Here is a 25,203-nt window from a genome sequence, read left to right as displayed (position 1 = left end):
ATCTGACTTCCAGAGATTTTTAGCAATATATAATAGTCCATACTTTGCGTCATATTAGAAGGTCCAAAACTGGCATCCAACGCCAGCTTCCTGCCCCCTTCCAGAGTCCAGCGCCCAAAGAGTAGAGCCCAGCATCCAAAGGCCCAGAGAGGACCCCCTAGCTGGTGTTCCATGCCCAAGGAGCCTCATAGGACGTGGATCTCATCAAAGCTCAGCCCAAACACTCACCAAGTGGGCCCCAGAAGTGAATTTTAGCACTAAATAGACTGTTTTACCCTTACTAGTCATCTGTTTAGTATTTAAGGGACTATATTTATGTAATTAAGAGAATCTGAGAACCTCTTCATGCTATTTTCGAGTTTTACATTGTATTTTACTTCAGTATGAGTTTCTAAACCTCCTAGGTTGCAGGAAGGAGCCCTGCTGAGTTCTATGAATTAATAAAAGTACTACTGTTTCTCTTCGATCCGTGTTTGATTAATTCTAAGATGTATATTTGTACTTCATCGTGGTAAATAGGATGATCTAACCAATTAGCTCTGTTCATCACATTAAGACGAACGTGCCTGACAAACACCCGCATCTACTTGGGTCAGGATGCGTCTTTTACCGGACAAGGACGACCAATTACATCTCTCAGACGGCTAATCACGATTTCGATGGGGACTTCTCGAGACATTAGTTCAGCCGATTTCCGGGGAGATTAGGGTCTCTGTGGTAGAGGCTAGAACCCAATTGCAGCATTCTTTGATACGAAGATCCGACCTTGTCTGTGGCGTTTTGAGTAGGATCATAAAGGAAAATGAACTGTACGCGCTTCACCCTCAAGTAGAGATGGATCCACACTAAACCTGGGGTTCAGATCTGGAGGAGTATTGGCAGTTTCTCAAACCAGTGTCAATCACATACAGCCTGCCATTAAAAAAATCACTCACAAGCAAGGAGAGTAGTAGTACTAGAGTTAATTCAAAAAGACAAAGCAACTCCAATCCTCAACTCTATTTTTATCATTTATTCCAATTCGGTATTCCTTTCGCATTATTCCTACAACTCCATACATGACATATAATCATTCAAAGTTTACACAACAACCTTCTGATTTTGTCTGACTAAAACCTGCAAGACAACCATAGCTTGCTTCAAGCCACAATCTCCGTGGGATCGACCCTGACTCGCTCAGATATTACTTGGACGACCCAGTGTACTTGCTAATACAACAGTACGAAGGTGTGGGGAATCATGCTACCAAGTTTTTGGCGCTGTTGCCAGGGATTGTTGCGTTTGGACAAACTGACGGATTGTCTTGCTCCATAGATTAGGTAATTTATTTTACATTATTTTAATTGAGTCTTTTAAATTTTTGTTTTCTTCTTCTCTAATTTTCAAAAAATCATTAAAACCTTTTTTAAAAAAAAAATTTCTTTTCTTTGTTTGATTTTATGTTCTTGGTTTGAGTCTTTGAGTTTTTTATTTTTATTTTCTTCTTTTTCAAATTTTTGAAAAAAATTTAAAATCTTTTCAAAAATAATTTTTATTTTATTTGTTTCATCTTTGTTCTTTGTTTGAGTCCTGTGTTCTTTGAGTCTTTGATTTTTGCAAGAGTATAACTTTGATTTGAGTCTTTTATTTTTATTTTTTTCTTCTCTATTTTTTTCGAAGATTCTAAAAAGCTTTTCAAAAAAATATTTTTATTTTTAAATTTCTTGCTCAATTGGTTAGAGTCTTGGCTTATGTTCTTGGTAAGTGTTGTTCCTAGAGTCATTCTTCCTAAAAATTTTTCAAAAATATTTTTTCTTTGGTTAAATCTTGTTTCAATTTTTTAAGTTTGGTGTTTTCTTATTTATTTTCTTTTGATTTTCGAAAATTTTGTTTTGGTTTTCTAAAAATTTTAAGTTTGGTGTTCTTTTTATGTTCTTGAGTTCTTTGAGTCTTTGAATTCTGTTCTTTGTATTCTTGTGAGTCTTCAAGGTGTTCTTGAGTCTTGCATGTGTTTTGATCTTAAAATTTTTAAGTTTGGTGTTCCTTGGTGTTTCCCTCCAAATTTTTGAAAATCAAGGGGTGCTAGATCTAAAAATTTTAAGTCTTGTGTCTTTTTTGTGTTTTTCTCTTTCATCATAAAATTCAAAAATAAAAAATATCTTTTCTAACTTAATTGTAACCATAATTTTCGAAAATCATACATAAAAATTAAAATTTCAATTTTAAATTTTTATCTTATCAGTCAAGTTTTCAAAAATCAAAATTTTCAAAAATAAAAATTATCTTTTTCAAAAATCTTATCTTTTTCAAAAAAATTAAAAATCTCATCTTATCTTTTTCAAATTTCAAAATTTTAAAAAAATCTTATCTTTTTCAAAATTAAATTTCTTATCTTATCTTTTATTTTCATTTTTATTTTTATGTTTTCTTAATTAATATCTTATCTTCTCTCCCTTTCTTTTCAAAACCACCTAACTAACTATCATCTTCCTTAATTTTCGAAAATATCTCTCTTCTTCTCTCTCTTCTTTTTCAAAACTACCTAACTAACTTTTCACTTCTTAATTTTCGAAAACAATATCCTCTTTTCTCTCTCTTCTTTTTCAAAACCACCTAACTATCTCTTTTCTTCTTAATTTTCGAAAACTTCTTCTCTTCCCTCTTCTATTTTCGAAAATTTAATATTTAAATTTTAAATTCTTTTTAAATTAATTAACTAAATTTAAAAAATTAATTAATTAATAAATAAAATAAAAATATTTTAATTCTTATTTACTCTTTTTATTTATACTGCTCTTCATCTCACATCTACATATTTGAACTCTACATCTCTCTCTTCCTTCATCTTCACTTCTTTATCTTCTTTCCTTTCTTCTTCACATCTCACTGGGAGCTCTTTGATCCAAGTGGCACGAAAAGCTTTCTTGTGATTTCTTTTCTATCTTCTTCTACTTTCTTCACATCTCACTTTAAGGAGGAGCTTCTTGCCTATTGGCGTGGAGGGTCTCTTTCTTTTCTTTTCTTTTCATTTCTTCTTGTTTATGACCAGGAACAGGGATAAAGAACCCCTCTTCACTCCTGATCCTGAACCTGAGAAGACTCTAAGGAGGCGTTTGCAACAAGCTAAAGCACAACACTCTGGAAGAGACCTTTCAGAAAGTTTTGAACAAGAACAAGGAGACATGGTTGAACCTCAAGAGGAGCCTAGAAAGGTCCTTGGTGACTCACCATGCCTACCTTTGACTTTTATGGTAGAAGCATTGCTGTACCTACCATTAGAGCTAACAATTTTGAGCTTAAGCCTCAGTTAGTCTCTCTTCTATAACAGAATTGCAAGTTTTATAGGCTTCCAATAGAAGATCCACATCAGTTTTTAGCTGAGTTCTTGTTAATCTGTGATACTATAAAGTCTAATAGAGTTAATCCTGAAGTCTACAAGCTAATGCTCTTTCCCTTTGCTTTAAGGGATAAAGCTAAAAACTGGTTGGATGTCCAGCCTAAAGAGAGTCTTGACTCTTGGGAAAAGCTAGTTAATGCTTTTCTAGCTAAATTCTTTCCTCCTCAAAGGATGAGCAAAATTAGAGTGGAAGTTCAAACCTTCAGACAAAGAGAAGGTGAATCCCTCTATGAAGCTTGGGAAAGATACAAGCAGCTGATCAGGAGATGTCCTCTTGACATGCTCTCAGAGTGATCCATCATAGGTGTGTTCTATGATGGCTTATCTGAGATGTCCAAAATTTCATTGGACAGCTCTGTAGGTGAATCCCTCCATTTGAAGAAAACACCTGCAATAGCAAGAGAACTTATTGAAATGGTTGCTAACAACCAGTTCATGTACACTTCTGAAAAGAATCCTATAAATCATGGAACCTCTCAGAAGAAAGGAGTTCATGAAGTTGAGACTCTGAATGCCATCTTGGCTCAGAATAAGATCTTGACCCAACAGGTCAACATGATCTCTCAACATCTGACTGGGATACAAACTACAGCTGGTAGTAATCAGGAAGCTTCTTCTGAAACAGAAGTTTATGATCTTGATTAACCCACCATGGAGGAGGTGAATTACATGGGAGAACCCCATGGAAACACTTACAACCTTACTTGGAGGAATCATCCTATCCTCTCATGGAATGATCAACAAAAACCCCAGCAAGGTTTTAATAACACCCAAGGTGGTAGGAACCAGAATAGGTTCAATAACAGACCACCATTCCCATCTTCTCAAGGGAATATGGAGACCTCTAGGCAGAGCCTTTCTGACTTATCCATTCTAGTCTCCAGCTTCACTAAGACCACCCATAGTTTCATTAATGAAACAAGGTGCTCCATTAGAAACTTGAAGGTACAGGCTGGTCAACTGAGCAAGAGGATCCCTGAGACTCCTCCTGACACTCTTCCCAGTAACACTGAGGTTAATCCTAGAGAAGATTGCAAGGCCATAACCATGGAGGTAGAGGCTGAATTAGAGGAGAATGGGAAGGCATTAAACGCCAGTGAAGAAGCCTTCACTGGGCATTCAATGCCAACAATGGTAGCAAGCCTAGCATTAAACACTAGTGAGGAACTCCTCACTGGGCATTTAACGTCCATCCTGGCAGAAAAGCTTGCGTTGAATGCCAGCCAGGGAACACTGGTTAGGTGTTCAATGCCCAAATAGGAAGGCTTTCTGGCACTGAACGCCAGTGAGGAACCCCTCGCTGGGCACTCAACACCCAAAATCCCAATCATTCTGGCACTAAACGCTAGTGAGGAACCCCTCACTGGGCATTCAACGCCCACTCACCCAGGGAAGCTGGCGTTGAACGCCAGCAAGGACATCACAGCTGGGCATTCAACGCCCAGAATGCTAGAGGGACTGGCGTTTAATGCCAGTCAGGGTGGACAGCAAGGGCGTTCAACACCCAATAAGCTGACAGAGCTGGCGTTGAACGCCAGTCAAAGCACACCCTTTGAGTACTTAAAGCCCACTCAAGATCCCTCTAGCCCAGAACCAATGGAAACCATAAATACAATAGAGGTTCTTTTGAATGTACTTTTGCAGTGCATAAGTTCTGATAGCTATTCATCCTCGGATGAGGATGAAGACACTAGGGAAGAGTAAGTTATCTGTTTCCTAGGAGCTCTAATGAAGCTGAATACCAAATTATTTGGTACAAAACCTCTGGAGGAAGAACCTCCACTGCTCACCAAAGAACTCCATGCTTTGGTTCAGCAAGAGCTACCTCAGAAGCTTCCAGATCCTGGATGCTTTCTGATTCCTTGCACCATAGGCACTATGACCTTTGATAAGGCTCTGTGTGACCTAGGGTTAAGTATTAACCTCATGCCACTCTCTGTAATGGAGAAGCTGGGCATCCTTGAGGTACAAGCTGCACACATCTCTTTAGAGATGGCAGACAAGACCATGAAGAAGCCATATGGCTTAGTGAAAGATGTCTTGGTTAAAGTTGAAAATCACTACATTCCTGCAAACTTTATAATCTTAGACATAGGAGAGGATCAGGATGACTGTGCCATCCTTGGAAGACCTTTTCTAGCCACAGCTAATGCCATCATTGATGTGGCTAAAGGAGAACTAACCCTAAAGTTAGGGGAGGATCACATCTTATTCAAGATGCCTCATCCCAACTCTCCCTCTAAAAGAGAGATAACTGTGCAACACTTAGTGTGTTGACCCTCTCTTTTTGTGTAGAGCTCTGCAGAGCCTCCAGACATCAATTCTAATTTTGGTGTTGGCCAGCCCTCAAAAAGCTCTAAGCACAGAGGTACTAAAAAGAAAGTACCTAAAGGCTGGAGGGACAAGAAAGTCCCAACTAAAGGCCTCTCACGTGGCATGATAGTTGTCTTCACTAAGAATCCAGTCCTACCATATACAGTGAGTCGTGTCCTATCTCTAGAGCATGTAGAGCTCATTCATGAGAGGACAGAAAGAAAATTCACTGTCAGGGGCAAAAATCTGAGCCCATACTCACCTCCGTAAGGAGCTAAACGTCAAGCTAGTGACGTTAAAAGAGCGCTTGTTGGGAGGCAACCTAACTTTTCTCAGCTAATTTTATTTTTATTTTTATTTTGCTTTTCTTTCCGTTGTTAGAGTCATGATCATGTGCATCAGTCAAGAGACAGAATTCACAGCAATAAAAATAGAACACTCTGGATGGAGTGTTAAAGTTGAATGCCAGCCAGGGTATCCCTGCTGGGCGTTCAACACCCCTCATGGGCAGCATTGCTGGCATTGAACGCCAGCTAGGGAGCAGCCCCTGGGCGTTCAAATTCCAGTGCAAGAGAGCAGGGAGTCTGGAATTTCCTAACCTCTCAGGACCAGTGGGTCCCACGAAAGCTCCACCTACCCCCACCTTCTTCTTCCCCATTGATCATATTTTCTCGAGGACGAGCAAATCTCTTAAGTTTGGTGTTGCAAAAGCTTTGCTTTGTGACTTTTATTACTCTTAAGTAAAGAAGAAGAGGATAGAGCAAACCAGAAAGCATGCACATGAGCTTGTGCAACAGCCTTAACAAAGACAAAGGAGTGACATTGAAGAGATCAAGCACTACATGGGATCCTCAAGGAGGAGCATTAGCCACCATCATTCAGGTGGATTCGTTCTCTTTTACTCTTTTCTTGTTATTTTTTCTGTTTTCTGTCTATTTATTTTTCTGTTCTCTTGTTCTAGTTGCATGATCATTTGCATCGATGTCTTTAAGTTGTAAAATGTTCCATATATCTCTCACCTTGCTTAAATGAAAATTTTTTTGAACGAATTGAGAGATGTATGAATTTCAAGTTTTATAAATAAGATTAGTTTAATTAGTTTGATGTGGTGTCATTTGCTTTTGTTTTCTGAATGTATGAAATAAATAGTGCATATTTGAAGTTGTAACTTTAGAATGTTGGTTCTTGAAAGAATAAGGAAAAAAGAAAAGTATTATTGATAATCTGAAAAATCTAAAATTGATTCTTGAAGCAAGAAAAAGCAAAAGCTTGCATGCGAAAAAAAAGTGGTGAAAAATAAAAAGAAAAATAAAGAGAAAAAGCAAGCAGAAAAAGCCAAAAGGCAAGAGCAAAAAGCCAGTAACCCTTTAACCAAAGGAATAAAATCCTGGCCTAAGCGGCTCAACCAAGCTGTCCCTAACCATGTGCTTGTGGCATGAAGGTGTCAAGTGAAAAGCTTGAGACTAAGCGGTTAAAGTCGTGGTCCAAAGCAAAAAGAGTGTACTTAAGAACTCTGGACACCTCTATTTGGGGACTTTAGCAAAGCTGAGTCACAATCTGAAAAGATTCACCCAGTTAAAGTGTATGTGGCATGAATGTATCCGGTGGTAATACTGGAAAACAGAGTGCTTAGGGTCACGGCCAAGACTCAGAAAGCTGTGTTCAAGAATTAAAATAAGCTTAAATAAGAGATTCAATAATATCATCTAGACTCTAAGTTCCTAAGGATGCCAACATCTCTGAGTTTCAATGGATAGTGAGATGCCAAAACTATTCAGAAACAAAAAAGCTACTAAGTCCCGCTCACCTGATTATAACTAAGCTTCATTTGAAACTTAGAAATTTATTGTATCTTAATTTTCTTTTATCCTACTGTGTTTTTAGGTTCTTGGGGACAAGCAACGGTCAAGTTTGGTGTTGTGATGAGCGGATATTTTATACGCTTTTTGGCATCACTTCCATATAGTTTTTAGTAGTTTTCGTTCAGTTTTTGTTAAGTTTTTATAGGTTTTAGTGTTAAATTCACATTTTTGGATTCTACTATGAGTTTTTGTATTTTTGGACAATTTCAGGTATTTTCTGTCTGAAATTGAGAAGCTAGAGTAGAAGTCTGATTCAGAGACAGAGAAAGCACTGCAGATGCTGTCCGGATCTGACCTGCCTGCATTCGGAAGAGCTTTTCTGGAGCTACAGATGTTCAAATGGAGCGCTCTTAACAAATATGGAATTCTGACTTCCAGAGCTTTCCAGCAATATATAATAGTTTATACTTTGTTTCGGATTAGAAGGCCCAAAACTGGCGTTCAACGCCAGCTTCCTGCCCCCTTCCAGAGTCCAGCGCCCAAAGAGCAGAGCCCAGCGTCCAAAGGCCCAGAGAGGACCCCCTAGCTGGCGTTCCATGCCCAAGGAGCCTCATAGCACGTGGATATCATCAAAGCCCCAGAAGTGAATTTTAGCACTAAATAGAGTGTTACCTTTACTAGTCATCTGTTTAGTATTTAAAGGATTATAATTATGTAATTCAGAGAATCGGAGAACCTCTTCATGCTATTTTCGAGTTTTACATTGTATTTTACTTCAGTATGAGTTTTTAAACCTCCTAGGTTGAGGGCAGGAGCCCTGCTGAGTCCTATGAATTAATAAAAGTATTACTGTTTCTCTTTGATCCATGTTTGATTAATTCTAAGATGTATATTCGTACTTCATCGTGGTGAATAGGATGATCTAACCAATTAGCTCTATTCATCACATTAAGATGAACGTGCCTGACAAACACTTGCGTCTACTTGGGTCAGAATACGTCTTTCACCGGACAAGGACAACCAACAGCTTGAATTTAAATCTCTCAGACGGCTAATCACGATTTCGGTGGGGACTTCTCAAGACATCAGTTCAGCCGATTTCCGGGGAGATTAGGGTCTCTGTGGTAGAGGCTAGAACCCAATTGCAGCATTCTCTGATCCGGAAGATCCGACCTTGTGTGTGGCATTTTGAGTAGGATCATAAAGGAGAATGAACTGTATGCGCTTCACCCTCAAGTAGAGATGGATCCACACTAAACCTGGGATTCAGATTCGGAGGAGTATTGGCAGCTGCTCAAACCAGTGCCAATCACATACAGCCTGCCATTGAAGAAATCACTCACAAGTAAGGAGCGCAGTAGTGCCAGACTTAATTCGGAAAGACAAAGCAACTCCGATCCTCAACTCTATTTTTATCGTTTATTCCAATCCGGTATTCCTTTCACATTATTCTTACAACTCCATACATGACATATATATAATCATTCAAAGTTTACATAACAACCTTCTGATTCCACCTGACTAATACTTGCAAGCCAACCATAGCTTGCTTCAAGCCACAATCTCCGTGGGATCGACCCTGACTCGCTTAGGTATTACTTGGACGACCCAATGCACTTGCTGGTACAACAGTACGAAGGTGTGGGGAATCGTGCTACCACATAACAAAAATATTTATGTAACACTTCATATTCTCATCCTTCTTATACAAAACTCCAAATTCTAGTAATAAATCATCAATGGTTTAGAATTGTAACACCCTTGCTACCAGAAAATCACGCTTCTGATTGCGCCACTCTGATAGCGAGGATATTACGACGACATCTATATATTTAATAACAAGATAAGAGCCTTTAACTCGAAACCAATTAAAGTTTTCCTTGACAAAAAATCGAAAATACTTTTTCTTGAAAACGTACATACATACAAACAAATCAATCACAACTCTTCAAATATATATATATATATATATATATATATATATATATATAATAATAAGAGTTCCTTATACAAATAACTTACAAACATTACAATCAATGACTCCTATCCCTCTTTACAAAAACATAATATTAATGGCGAGGGAAAAAAAATAATGACTAAGCTAATACAGCAATATCGCATAACTAAAAACGTATTAATCTCTTCGTAAGCTTCTTCGTCCATTTCCTGAAAAGGTAAGACTGTAGGGTGGTGAGAACCTAATCACGTAGGATTAACCATCGTCCTTGTTCAGAGCAAAACCCAAAATAATATGCAAGCGGGATAACATCCAGATCTTGCCAATCCAGACATTTAGGCCACAATAAATCAAACTGAAATTCACAATCAAAATCGAAGCATAAGTCTTTAAACTCATTTTCATCATGATTCAAAATAATACTTGGCCCATTCACTTTCAAAAATAAAACATATTCAGTTCACATCTCACTAAGAATCACTTCCATATCTCATTTAATCTAATATTCACAGTCGGGTTTGCAAACCATTTAGAAACTCAATTCATCAGATTTTTCCACACTCATTTCAGAGCTTAAAAATTAGTTATCAAACTTCATAGGGGTTTTACAGGAGATTACAAGCTTGCCGTAAAAGCTAAACAGTCAAAAACATAATTTTTTCAAGAAAACAGGACGTGTGCTACAAAATTTCTAAGTTTCAGTTTTAAAGCCCAATTTTCAAACTTTCATAACTTTGTTTCAAAAATTCATTTTTCGTCCATTCTACGAACATCATAAATCAAACTCAGTTTTCATTCAAATAAAATTTTACAAATTTTTGAGATCCGAGGACCAAGTTTTCATTATTTTCAAAACTCTACCTTTCTTAAATCACACCATTTAACACTTTTTCTCAAATCGTTTTCCTTTAAAACCAATACCACCTTTTATAATATTTTTTGGAACCTCTAAAGCAACTTTACTTAAAACCATTTCTCTTTTATAAAACTCACTTTCGCTCAACCAAAATCCTCTAACTAACTTCAAAATCATTTCAAGTTTAAACCTCTTTCAAAAGGTTCAAAAATTATTTATTCTTATACCAATCACATAATTGGGGTCAAACTATAAAAATTTCGGCAACACTTTCCCTAAAACCCGGACCTTACCACCCTTCAAGGGTTCTGATGAGCGGATAATTTATACGCTTTTTGGCATTGTTTTTAGTATGTTTTTAGTAGAATCTGGTTACTTTTAGGGATGTTTTCATTAGTTTTTATGTTAAATTCACATTTCTGGACTTTACTATGAGTTTGTGTGTTTTTCTGTGATTTCAGGTATTTTCTGGCTGAAATTGAGGGACTTGAGCAAAAATCAGATTCAGAGGTTGAAGAAGGACTGCTGATGCTGTTGGATTCTGACCTCCCTGCACTCAAAATAGATTTTCTGGAGCTACAGACCTCAAAATGGCGCGCTTCCAATTGCGTTAGAAAGTAGACATCCAGGGCTTTTCAGAAATATATAATAGTCCATACTTTGTCAAAGTTTAGAGGACACAAACTGGCATTCAACGCCAGCTCTCTGCCCAATTTCTGGCGTCCAGCGCCAGAAACAAGTTGCAAAGTGGAGTTCAATGCCCAAACTGGCACAAAAGCTGGCGTCCAACTCCAAGAATGACCTCTGCACGTGTAACATTCAAGCTCAGCCCAAGCACACACCAAGTGGGCCCCGGAAGTGGATTTATACATCAATTACTTACCTCTGTAAACCCTAGTAGCTAGTTTATTATAAATAGGACTTTTTACTAGTGTATTAGACATCTTTTGATCAGTTGTATGCTATCTTAGATCACGTTTGAGGGCTGGCCTCTCAGCCATGCCTGAACCTTCTTCACTTCTGTATTTTCAACAGTAGAGTTTCTGCACTCCATAGATTAAGGTGTGGAGCTCTGCTGTTCCTCAAAGATTAATGTAAAGTACTACTGTTTTTCTATTCAATTCATCTTATTTTGCTTCTAAGATATTCATTCGCACTTCAACTTGAATGTGATGAACATGACAATCATCATCATTCCCTATGAACGCGTGCCTGACAACCACTTCCGTTCTACCTTCGACTGAATGAGTATCTCTTGGATCTCTTAATCGGAATCTTCGTGGTATAAGCTAGATTGATGGCGGCATTCATGAGAGTTCGGAAAGTCTAAACCTTGTCTGTGGTATTCCGAGTAGGACTCTGGGATTGAATGACTGTGACGAGCTTCAAACTCGCGATTGCTGGGTGTAGTGACAGACACAAAAGGAGGGTGAATCCTATTCCAGCATGATCGGGAACCTCAGATGATTAGCCGTGCTGTGACAGAGCATTTGGACTATTTTCACAAGAGGAGGGGAAGTAACCATTGACAACGGTGATGCCCTTGCATAAAGCCAGCCATGGAAAGGAGTAAGCCTAAGTGGATGAAGACAGCAGGAAAGCAGAGGTTCAGAGGAACGAAAGCATCTCTATGCGCTTATCTGAAATTCTCACTAATGATTTACATAAGTATTTCTATCCTTCTTTTATTAATTAATTTCAAAAACTCCATAACCATTTTATATCTGCCTGACTGAGATTTACAAGGTGACCATAACTTGCTTCATACCAACAATCTCCGTGGGATCGACCCTTACTCACGTAAGGTTTATTACTTGGACGACCCAGTGCACTTGTTGGTTAGTTATGCGAAGTTGTGAAGATATGTTTAGACTATGGTTCTGTGCATCCGTTTTTGGTGCCATTGCCAGAGAATCAATTTCGAACAACAATTCACAACCTGAGTAACAATTTCGCATACCAAGTTTTTGGCGCCGTTGCCGGAGATTGTTCGAGTTTGGACAACTGACGGTTCATCTTGTTGCTCAGATTAGGTAATTTTCTTTTTGTTTTATTTTCAAAAATTTTTTTAAAAATCTTTCAAAATTTTCTCCTTTGTTTTCTAAAAAATTTTAAAATAAAAATGTTTTCAAAAATATATTTTTCTTCAGAATTTTTAAGAATGAATTCTAGTGTTTCATGAAGCATGTTGAAGCCTGGCTGGCTGTAAAGCCATGCCTAATTCTTTTGGATAGGGAATGCAGGCGTGTCATGTCTGAGTTACATACTAAAGCTTGGCTGGCTATTAAGCCATGCCTGACCCTTTGATTGGAGCTTTAGACTAAAAAGCATAAGATTCCTGGAATTCATATTAAAAATTTTTGGAATCCTTATTTTTCTTTTTCAAAATGATTTTCGAAAAAAAATTAAAAGAAAATACAAAAAAAATCATAAAATCATAAAAATAAAAAAATATTTTGTGTTTCTTGTTTGAGTCTTGAGTCAAATTGTAAGTTTGGTGTCAATTGCATATTCATCTTGCATTTTTCGAAAAATTCATGCATTCATGGTGTTCTTCATGATCTTCAAGATGTTCTTGGTAAGTCTTCTTGTTTGATCTTGATATTTTCTTGTTTTGTGTCTTTTCTTGTTTTTCATGTGCATTTTTGCATCCATAGTGTCCATACATGCAAAATTTCTAAGTTTGGTGTCTGCATGTTTTCTTTGCATTAAAAATTTTCAAAAATAAGTTTTGATGTTCATCATGACATTCAAAGTGTTCTTGGTATTCATCTTGACATTCATAGTGTTCTTGCATTCATCACATACTTTGATCCATAACTTTCATGCATTGCATCATTTTGCATGTTTTTCTCTCTCATCATTAAAAATTCAAAAATAAAAAAATATCTTTCTTTTTTTTTTCTCTCTTAAAATTCGAAAATTAGATTTGACTTTTTCAAAAATTTTTAAAAATCTAGTTATTTTTATGAGTCAAATCAAATTTTCAATTTAAAAATCTTATCTTTTTCAAAATCTTTTTCAAAAATCAAATCTTTTTCATTTTTCTTATTTATTTTCGAAAATTCCAAAAATATTTTTCAAAATATCTTTTTCTTAATTTTACATCATATTTTCGAAAATAACATCATCAATTAATGTTTTGATTCAAAAATTTCAAGTTTGTTACTTGCTTGTTAAGAAAGATTCAAACTTTAAGTTCTAGAATCATATCTTGTGATTTCTTGTGAATCAAGTCATTAATTGTGATTTTAAAAATCAAATCTTTTTCAAAACTTATTTCAATCATATCTTTTCAAAAATACCTCCTTATCTTATCTTTTTCAAAATTTAATTTTAAAATATCTTCTCTAACTTCCTATCTTCTTATCTTTTCAAAATTTGTTTCAACTAACTAACTAACTTTTTGTTTGTTTCTTATCTTTTTCAAAACTACCTAACTAACTCTCTCTCTAATTTTCGAAAATATCTCCCTCTTTTTCAAAATTTCTTCTTAATTAACTAATTATTTTAATTTTTTATTTTAATTTTCAAAAATTTCTAACCTTTTTCAAAAAAACTATTTTCGAAAATCACTAACTCTTTTTCAAAAAAATAATTTTCAAAAATTCTCTCCCTCTCTCATCTCCTTCTATTTATTCATTTACTAACACTTCTCTTCATCTCACATCTCTGCTCCTATCATCACCTTTGTGTTTGGATTATCCATTCTTCCTTTCTTCTACTCACATAAGGGAACCTCTATGCTTGGGCAAAAAAGATCTCTATTATTATTATTTTTCTGTGCCCTCTTCTTTGTCATATGAGCAGGAGCAAGGACAAGAATATTCTTGTTGAAGCAGATCCAGAACCTGAAAGGACTCTGAAGAGAAAATTAAGAGAAGCTAAATTACAACAATCCAGAGACAACCTTACAGAAATTTTCGAACAGGAAGAGGAGATGGCAGCCGAAAATAACAATAATGCAAGGAGGATGCTTGGTGACTTTACTGCACCAAATTCCAATTTACATGGAAGAAGCATCTCCATCCCTACCATTGGAGCAAACAATTTTGAGCTGAAACCTCAACTAGTTTCTCTGATGCAGCAGAACTGCAAATTTCATGGACTTCTATCTGAAGATCCCTTTCAGTTCTTAACTGAATTCTTGCAGATCTGTGATACTGTTAAGACTAATGGAGTATATCCTAAAGTCTATAGGCTCATGCTTTTCCCCTTTGCTGTAAGAGACAGAGCTAGAGTGTGGTTGGACTCTCAGCCCAAAGATAGCCTGAACTCTTGGGATAAGCTGGTCACGGCTTTCTTAGCCAAGTTCTTTCCTCCTCAAAAGCTGAGCAAGCTTAGAGTGGATGTTCAAACCTTCAAACAGAAAGAAGGTGAATCCCTCTATGAAGCTTGGGAGAGATACAAAGGACTGACCAAAAAGTGTCCCTCTGACATGCTTTCAGAATGGACCATCCTGAATATATTCTATGATGGTCTGTCTGAATTAGCTAAGATGTCATTGGATACTTCTGCAGGTGGATCCATTCACCTAAAGAAAATACCTGCAGAAGCTCAAGAACTCATTGACATGGTTGCTAATAACCAGTTCATGTACACTTCTGAGAGGAATCCTGTGAGTAATGGGATGCCTATGAAGAAGGGAGTTCTTGAAATTGATACTCTGAATGCCATACTGGCTCAGAATAAAATATTGACTCAGCAGGTCAATATGATTTCTCAGAGTCTGAATGGAATGCAAGCTGCATCCAACAGTACTCAAGAGGCATCTTCTGAAGAAGAAGCTTATGATCCTGAGAACCCTGCAATAGCAGAGGTAAATTACTTGGGTGAACCATATGAAAACACCTATAATCCATCATGAAGAAATCACCCAAATCTCTCATGGAAGGATCAAAAGCCTCAACAAGGCTTTAATAATGGTGGAAGAAACAGGTTTAGCAATAGCAAGCCTTTTCCATCATCCACTCAGCAACAGACAGAGAACTCTGAACAGAATACCTCTAACTTAGCAAACTTATTCTCTGATCTATCTAAGGTCACTGTGAGTTTCATGAATGAAACAAGGTCCTCCATTAGAAATTTGGAAGCACAAGTGGGCCAGCTGAGTAAAAGGATTACTGAAATCCCTCCTAGCACTCTCCCAAGCAATACAGAAGAAAATCCAAAAGGAGAGTGCAAGGCCATTGAATTAATCACCATGGCCGAACCTGTAAGGGAAGGAGAGGACATGAATCCCAAGGAGGAAGACCTCCTGGGACGTCCAGTGATCAAAAAGGAGTTTCCCTCTGAGGAACCAAAGGAATCTGAGACTCATCTAGAGACCATAGAGATTCCATTAAACCTCCTTATGCCATTCATGAGCTCTGATGAGTATTCTTCTTCTGAAGAGAATGAGGATGTTACTGAAGAGCAAGTTGCCAAGTTTCTTGGTGCAATCATGAAGCTGAATGCCAATTTATTTGGCATTGAAACTTGGGAAGATGAACCTCCCTTGTTCACCAATGAACTAAGTGATCTGGATCAACTGACATTGCCTCAGAAGAAACAGGATCCTGGAAAGTTCTTAATACCTTGTACCATAGGCACCATGATCTTTAAGGCTCTGTGTGACCTTGGTTCAGGGATAAACCTCATGCCCCTCTCTGTAATAGAGAAACTGGGAATCTTTGGGGTGCAAGCTGCTAAAATCTCATTAGAGATGGCAGACAATTCAAGAAAACAGGCTTATGGACAAGTAGAGAACGTGTTAGTAAAGGTTGAAGGCCTTTACATCCCTACTGATTTCATAGTCCTAGATACTGGGAAGGATGAGGATGAATCCATCATCCTAGGAAGACCTTTCCTAGCCACAGCAAGAGCTATGATTAATGTGGACAGAGGAGAATTGATCCTTCAAATAAATGAGGACAACCTCGTGTTTACAACTCAAGGATCTCTCTCTGCATCCATGGAGAGGAAGCATAAAAAGCTTCTCTCAAAGCAGAGTCAAACAAAGCCCCCACAGTCAAACTCTAAGTTTGGTGTTGGGAGGCCACAACCAAACTCTAAGTTTGGTGTCAAACCCCCATATCCAAACTCTAAGTTTGGTGTTGGGAGGTCTCAATAAAGCTCTGCACATCTGTGAGGCTCCATGAGAGCCCACTGTCAAGCTATTGACATTAAAGAAGCGCTTGTTGGGAGGCAACCCAATGTTTATTTATCTAAATTTTCATTGTTTTTCATGTTTTATTAGGTTCATGATCATGTGGAGTCACAAAATAAATATAAAAATTGAAAACGGAATAAAAAACAGCAGAAAAAAAAATCACACCCTGGAGGAAGACCTTACTGGCATTTAAACGCCAGTAAGAAGCATGTTTTGGGCGTTCAACGCCAGAACAGAGCATGGTTCTGGCACTGAACGCCAGAAATGGGCAGCATCTAGGCGTTTGAACGCCAGAAATGCACCCTGGAGAAGAGCTGGCGCTGAACGGCCAGAACAAGCATGGTTCTGGCGTTCAACGCCAGAAATGGGCCACAAATGGGCATTCAACGCCCAGAACAAGCACCAATCTGGCGCTGAACGCCCAGAGTTGTGTGCAAAGGCATTTTGCATGCCTAATTTGGTGCAAGGTTGTAAATCTTTGAATACCTCAGGATCTGTGGACCCCACAGGATCACCTCAGGATCTGTGGACCCCACAGGATCCCCACCTACCTCCACTCACTTCTTCTCACCCCTCTTTCACACAATCCCATAAACACTCTTCCCCAAAACCCTTCACTAATCACCTTTTCACCACTCACATCCATCCACTCTTCCCCATAAACCTACCTCATAAACTCCACCTACCTTCAAAATTCAAAATCAATTTCCCACCCAAACCCATCCTAAATGGCCGAACTTACCCCCCTCCCTTCCCTATATATAACCCTCCATTCTTCTTCATTTTCACACAACACAACCCTCTTTTCTCTTCTTGGCCGAAACACACCTCCCCCCTCCTCTCCATATTTTCTTCTTCTTCTTCATCTATTCTTTCTTCTTTTGCTCGAGGGCGAGCAACATTCTAAGTTTGGTGTGGTAAAAGCATAGCTTTTTTGTTTTTCCATAACCATTAAGGCACCTAAGGCCAGAGAAACCTCAAGAAAGAGGAAAGGGAAGACAATTGCTTCCACCTCTGAGCCATGGGAGATGGAAAGATTCATCTCACAAGCCCATCACTAAGAAAAGGATGGAGCAACCAAGAGAGCACATTCATGGATCTCAACAGGCACATGAAGAAGCTCATCACCATGAGATCCCGAAGATGCCTCAAATGCATTTTCCTCCACAAAACTATTGGGAGCAAATCAATACCTCCCTAGGAGAATTAAGTTCCAACATGGGACAATTAAGGGTGGAACATCAAGAGCACTCCATCATCCTTCATGAAATAAGAGAAGATCAAAAAGCAATGAGGGAGGAGCAACAAAGACAAGGAAGAGACATAGAAGAGCTCAAGGACATCATTGGTTCCTCAAGAAGGAAACGCCACCATCACTAAGGTGGACTCATTCCTTGTTCTTACATTCTCTGTTTTTCGTTTTCTCTATGTTAAGTGCTTATCCATGTTTGTGTCTTCATTACATGATCATTAGTATTTAGTAACCTTGTCTTAAAGTTATGAATGTCCTATGAATCCATCGCCTCTCTTAAATGAAAAATGTTTTAATTCAAAAGAACAAGAAGTGCATGAGTTTTGAATTTATCCTTGAACTTAGTTTAATTATATTGATGTGGTGACAATGCTTATTTTCTGAATGAATGCTTGAACAGTGTATATGTCTTTTGAAGTTGTTGTTTAAGAATGTTAAATATGTTGGCTCTTGAAAGAATGATGACAAGGAGACATGTTATTTGATGATTTAAAAAATCATAAAAATGATTCCTGAAGCAAGAAAAAGCAGCAAAGAACAAAGCTTGCAGAAAAAAAAAAGAGAAAAAGCAAGCAGAAAAAGCCAAAGCTCTTAAAACCAAGAGGCAAGAGCAAAAAGCCAATAACCCTTAAAACCAAAAGGCAAGGGTAATAAAAAGGATCCCAAGGCTTTGAGCATCAGTGTATAGGAGGGCCTAAAGGAATAAAATCCTGGTCTAAGCGGCTAAACCAAGCTGTCCCTAACCATGTGCTTGTGGCGTGTAGGTGTCAAGTGAAAACTTGAGACTGAGCGGTTAAAGTCAAGGTCCAAAGCAAAAAAAGAGTGTGCTTAAGAACCCTGGACACCTCTAATTGGGGACTTTAGCAAAGCTGAGTCACAATCTGAAAAGGTTCACCCAATTATGTGTCTGTGGCATTTATGTATCCGGTGGTAATACTGGAAAACAAAGTGCTTAGGGCCACGGCCAAGACTCATAAAATAGTTGTGTTCAAGAATCGTCATACTGAACTAGGAGAATCAATAACACTATCTGAACTCTGAGTTCCTATAGATGCCAATCATTCTGAACCTCAATGGATAAAGTGAGATGCCAAAACTATTCAAGAGGCAAAAAGCTACAAGTCCCGCTCATCTGATTGGAGCTATGTTTCATTGATAGTTTGAAATTTATAGTATATTCTCTTCTTTTTATCCTATTTAATTTTCAGTTGCTTGGGGACAAGCAACAATTTAAGTCTGGTGTTGTGATGAGCGGATAATTTATACGCTTTTTGGCATTATTTTTAGTATATTTTTAGTAGAATCTGGTTACTTTTAGGGATGTTTTCATTAGTTTTTATGTTAAATTCACATTTCTGGACTTTACTATGAGTTTGTGTGTTTTTCTATGATTTCAGGTATTTTCTGGCTGAAATTGAGGGACTTGAGCAAAAATCAGATTCAGAGGTTGAAGAAGGACTGCTGATGCTGTTGGATTCTGACCTCCCTGCACTCAAAATGGATTTTCTGGAGCTACAGAACTCAAAATGGAGCGCTTCGAATTGCTTTGGAAAGTAGACATCCAGGGCTTTCCAGCAATATATAATAGTTCATACTTTGCCCAAGTTTAGATGACGCAAACTGGCGTTCAACGCCAGCTCTCTGCCCAATTCTGGCGTCCTGCGCCAGAAACAAGTTGCAAAGTAGACTTCAACACCCAAACTGGCACAAAAGCTGGTGTCCAACTCCAAGAATGACCTCTGCACGTGTAACATTCAAGCTCAGCCCAAGCACACACCAAGTGGGCCCCGGAAGTGGATTTATACATCAATTACTTACTTCTGTAAACCCTAGTAGCTAGTTTATTATAAATAGGACTTTTTACTAGTGTATTAGACATCTTTTGATCAGTTGTATGCTATCTTAGATCACGTTTGAGGGCTGGCCTCTCGGCCATGCCTGAACCTTCTTCACTTATGTATTTTCAACGGTAGAGTTTCTGCACTCCATAGATTAAGGTGTGGAGCTCTGCTGTTCCTCAAAGATTAATGCAAAGTACTACTGTTTTTCTATTCAATTCATCTTATTTCGCTTCTAAGATATTCATTCGCACTTCAACCTGAATGTGATGAACGTGAAAATCATCATCATTCCCTATGAACGCGTGCCTGATAACCACTTCCGTTCTACCTTCGACTGAATGAGTATCTCTTGGATCTCTTAATCGGAATCTTCGTGGTATAAGCTAGATTGATGGCGGCATTCATGAGAGTCTGGAAAGTCTAAACCTTTTCTGTGGTATTCCGAGTAGGACTCTGGGATTGAATGACTGTGACGAGCTTCAAACTCGCGATTGCTGGGTGTAGTGACAGACACAAAAGGAGGGTGAATCCTATTCCAGCATGATCGGGAACCTTAGATGATTAGCCGTGCTGTGACAGAGCATTTGGACTATTTTCACAAGAGGAGGGGAAGTAACCATTGACAACGGTGATGCCCTTGCATAAAGCCAGCCATGGAAAGGAGTAAGCCTGAGTGGATGAAGACAGCAGGAAAGCAGAGGTTCAGAGGAACGAAAGCATCTCTATGCGCTTATCTGAAATTCTCACTAATGATTTACATAAGTATTTCTATCCTTCTTTTATTAATTAATTTTGAAAACTCCATAACCATTTTATATCCGCCTGACTGAGATTTACAAGGTGACCATAGCTTGCTTCATACCAACAATCTCCGTGGGATCGACCCTTACTCACGTAAGGTTTATTACTTGGACGATCCAGTGCACTTGCTGGTTAGTTATGCGAAGTTGTGAAGATATGTTTAGACCATGGTTCTGTGCATCCGTTTTTGGTGCCATTGCCAGGGAATCAATTTCGAACAACAATTCACAACCTGAGTAACAATTTCGCATACCAGGTTCCGTCCAAACCACATTTCTCAATCCTCCTCAATAGTTTCAAAAACAAACCATTTCTCAATATAAACATATAAATTAGATTTTCAATACAAAACCTTTTCTCAATACGAATATATATAAACCAGATTTTTCAACATAAAACTATTTCTCAATAATAATATATAAATAAGATTTTCAATACAAAACTATTTCTCAGTATAAACATTTAAATCAGCTTTTCAAATCAATTTTCACCAACAACCACATGCCAACTTAAGCAATCAATAATTCAAGTAAAGTAAATAGTCATATTCATCTAAAACAAACCAGCCAATCCATAAGGCTCACATAATCACCAAATATATATTTTTTCGCATCAATATCAATTTATAAGAATTTCGTAATATAAAATAATTTTTAAGAAAAATTCTATCTCAAATAGTCGAAACTTGAAAGCTATAAAAGGCGCAAAAACGCCTTTTCTCCCGGTCCGTAGCAACGGCAGCCGCAACTACAGCACCATACCACTTTTGTAGTAACACCGGCGGCTTCAATGACGACATGCAAAAACCAGAACTCGACCCTATGTTACCAAAACCTCGGAATCTTAAGCAAACTCATAACAGAACACTTTTGCACTAGCGGCGAGGCTTTCAAGGCAAGAACGACTTACTGCGGCTAAAGAAAAATAAGACAACGCAGCGGCAGTAGCTCCGGCTATGTTTTTTGGTGACCGAAATGGCGGCACAACTAGAACATAACCAACAAGGAGCGGCTGTGATGCTTACACATCATGTTGTGATTTTCTATGCTTTTTCATATAAAAAATTAATTCATGATGTCCAATTGTTGAGTATTTTTTGTGCTTAAGTTGTATATTACTTTGATCTCTCTGATTTGATTCATTTTGTAGAAAATGGTAGAAAAAGAAGCAAAAAGTACAAAACAAGCTCAAACAAAGAAAGGAGAAGCTTGGACACACTTTGGAATCTTAGACCACGCTTTCAAAAGCGTAGCTCATGAAGCATGCAAGTATTAAATGCATAAGGTGTTCATATGATAAGCCAAAGAAAGTATGCATTTGATAATTAATGAATCCATGAAGCATGCAGTGTGAATGTATTATTAGCGTGAATCCATAAAGGCAAGCATGAATGGACTAAGCAATGAACCATGAGGCAAGGGAAGCAGATCATGCAAGAAAAAACCATGGAGGGTGCATAGTGTTGGCAACGCCAAACATAATTGGCGCTCCTTTGAGTAACGCCATCAAGAAAGATATAGGGCATTGGCAACACCCATTATAACTGAAGTTACTCAAGCCAACTCCCATGAAAGGAAGCAGCAACAAAGGGTGTTAGTGATGACAACACCAAGGACAATGCCAAGATGAAGCCTAGGAGCGGGCTGGCATTGGCAACGCCAGGATTGCCTGAAGTTGTTTGCAACAACGCCAAGATGGAAGCCTAGGAGTGAAACTTGGCGTTGGCAACACCAGGATTGACCTGAAGTTGCCCTGGACAATGCCAGCGAAGATGATCACGTGTACGCGTGACTCATGCATACGCGTGACAAGTGACAACAACGCCAGGATTGAACTGACGTTGTTTCAAACAATGCCTGTGACTAAGCCACGTGTACGTGTGGGCGACCTGTACACGTGAGAATGAGATTTTGGTGTTGGCAACGGGAAGATTGAATGGGCATTGCTTTCAACAATGCCAGCGATGAAGGCCACGCATATGCCTGGGCGATGCGTACGCGTGAGGAGGAAATTTGTGCTTGGAAGAATATGCATGATATGAAGGTCATGCGTACGTGTGACCCATCCGTACGCGTGACAAGTGACAACAACGCCCAATTTAAGAAGCGCTCGATTCAACCAACGCCAGCTGAGCATTGGCAATGCGAACTTAAGGCGCGTTAGTAGGCAAACAACGCCCAAGCCATCTGAAGCCTCTTAATTTGGTTCATGTATTGCTTCAAGGTCCACTCAAAACTTATGCAAACAAGTCCCCAAATACCACTCAATCAAGGCCACAAGAATCATCTAGAAATAGTTAATTTTCATTTGATTGTAATTTGTTTTGAATTCTATTTGAATTTATAATTTAGGATAGCCTATAAATAGGCCTTACTTTCATCATTTAGGACAGACCATCAGGGAGATGAGTCTTTAGACCCTCTCCTCACTCTCATCCTCTTTCCCTCTTCCATTTCTATTTCTTACCCACTTTTGTAATTCTGTAGTTATGAGCTTCTAATTCTCCACATTTGGGAGAGGAGCTCTATTTCATTTTAATGAATTGATGTTTATTTTCTTCTCCTTTTGATTCTATCTTTGTTACTTAGGAGAGAGTTCCATTCTTCAAAGATCCAATTGGATCTATTAGAATTCTATGTGAACCTTGGAAAAGGAATCATAGCAATTCAGTTTGAACTCTCTTCTCACAATGAATTTGATCTTGATTTAGAGTTGATATTGTGACATGTAATCTCTCTAAAATTGTGGTTTTAGAAGTTGTGTGGTATGGGATTAGAAGTTGTGCTTGTTTATATCAGGGAGAGCTTCCATTCTTTAAAGATCCAATTTTAGAATTCTATGTGAAACTTGGAAATGGAATCATAGTAATTCAGTTTGAAGCTCTCTTCTCACAATGAATTTGATCTTGATTCAAAGATAATACATGACATATAATCACTTTGAAATTGGGATCTTAAGAGTTGTGTGGTTTTAGATTAGAAATTAAGCTTCACCCCTTTTCATGAACATTGGATCAAGGAATTAGCATTTGATCATGATTTGAGAAATCGAGTAACCATGGAATTTGTAGCTCAATTACTTATGATCTGCCAGAGATATAAACATTGCATGAACAAAAGAAGAAGTTGAGAATCATTGATTTAGGAGAAAGCAACATCTCCAATCCCTAATGTTTTCTTATTCTTCATTCTTAGTACTTTACATTTCCCGTACTTTATATTCTTGCAATGTAACTTTCCAGTACTTTACTTCCTTGTTCTTTACATTCATGCCATTTACTTTTCAGTCACTTTATTGCTTTCTTTTAATTTCATGTCATTTATATTTCTTGTTGCTCGTCACCTAATTATGATTGTCTAACTAGAATAATCAATTAACTATTGATTGCTTAATCCTTTACTCCTCGTGGGATCGACCTCACTCTAAGTGAGTTTTATTACTTGATACGACCCGGTATACTTGCCAATAGTTATGCGGAATAAATGTGTCAATCAAATTCTGTATCAGGCGGCAACTCTTGAGTTGCTCCAGTGAACCACAACAGCGGCGTCTTTGACCATGGCAACTCAAAGAGTTGGGACGGCTGCCTTTGGCAACTCCACGACGGCGCAGCAGTGGTGACAGAAACAATCCTTTCTTTACAACACAGCTCTGCGTGTTTCTCTGTCTCACATGCAACAGCGGCAATCAGAGTCTTTTCTTTAGTGGCGGTGAAGACGATATCGACAACGACAGCTTGGAGGCCTCGACAGAGCGCGACGATGTTCTCAGTGACGACAGCTCCTCCTTCGTTGCCGTGCATCGCGTTTGGCCTATTTCTTCGGGCTCCTCACGTCTGGCTCTCTCTCAACGCCTCCTCTACCTTTGGACAACGACGGCAGCAGCGAACTGGACGGCAACTGGGTGCGACGGCTCCCTCTCTCTTCCTCTGTTACTCTCCTCTCTCTCGGCTGTGAGTGTGTTTTGTGTGTGTGTTGATGAGTGAGGTGAGGGTGTGTCCGTGTGTGAGGGGTGTGAAGGGTGAGGGAGTGGCGGCATGAGTGAGATGAGTGGGTTAGGGTTAGTATGTTTGGATTTTAGGATTTGGGTAATTGGGTTTTAAATTCGAAAATAAATAATAGAATAAGGTATAGAGTAATAATTGAAAACCAAATATAGTTTCATATAATTACTCTTGAGAATACTATTTATTTCCACTCACAAAATTATTTTTTAAATAAATACTCTAATTCAAAATATAGCATATAAAATTCTCATTATTTTTCAATTAATAAAGGTTTAAATTATAAATAAGAATTTGTCTGATTTATATATATAAAAAACTCTGAAAATATAATCTTAAATAAATATAATAGATCATAAATAATTTATTATTTAATTTTTAAAAATCCGTAATCTTACAAGAATCAAAGAAAACATGTTTACATTGGTGGTCGTTAAGGACCAAATTAGAACTTGATCTAAACATTGGGGACTAAAATAGCATTTTATCTTACATAAAAATTATAAAACTTTAGTTGGTTTTGCACTTGTAGTTTATATATTTTTAAAATTTATATTATCATATATTCCTATTTTTGCATATTTATTTAAAATTTTATATTTATTTTATTATAATTTAATTATTTTGATTAAATTATGATTGAATGAGTTAAATTTTTAAATTGGTAAACCAATAATTAAAACGTTTCGATGACTGATTTAATTGTCAAACCTTGGATTTTCTTGAATAGGAGAATTAGGAATAGAGAGGAAAAGAATTCGTTAGCTAGAAGAGAAACTCAAAGAAGAAATATCTCAAGACATTTCACAATCACATATTTTCTTTTAGGTTTAATTATTCTGTTGGTCTTT

At 37.8% G+C, this 25,203-nt stretch overlaps 1 non-coding gene across 1 annotated transcript; it reads right to left on the bottom strand.

Annotated features, from left to right (window-relative positions):
- Positions 1-14,640: 14,640 nt before the first annotated feature.
- On the bottom strand, positions 14,641-14,748 carry LOC112746582 (small nucleolar RNA R71). The gene has a single exon (XR_003174459.1). It is a non-coding gene; the product is annotated as a small nucleolar RNA R71 (small nucleolar RNA).
- Positions 14,749-25,203: the final 10,455 nt, after the last annotated feature.

This window comes from Arachis hypogaea, chromosome 14 (assembly GCF_003086295.3).
Source record: "Arachis hypogaea cultivar Tifrunner chromosome 14, arahy.Tifrunner.gnm2.J5K5, whole genome shotgun sequence".
NCBI lineage: Eukaryota > Viridiplantae > Streptophyta > Magnoliopsida > Fabales > Fabaceae > Arachis > Arachis hypogaea.
This window is presented reverse-complemented; position numbering and strand designations above follow the sequence as displayed.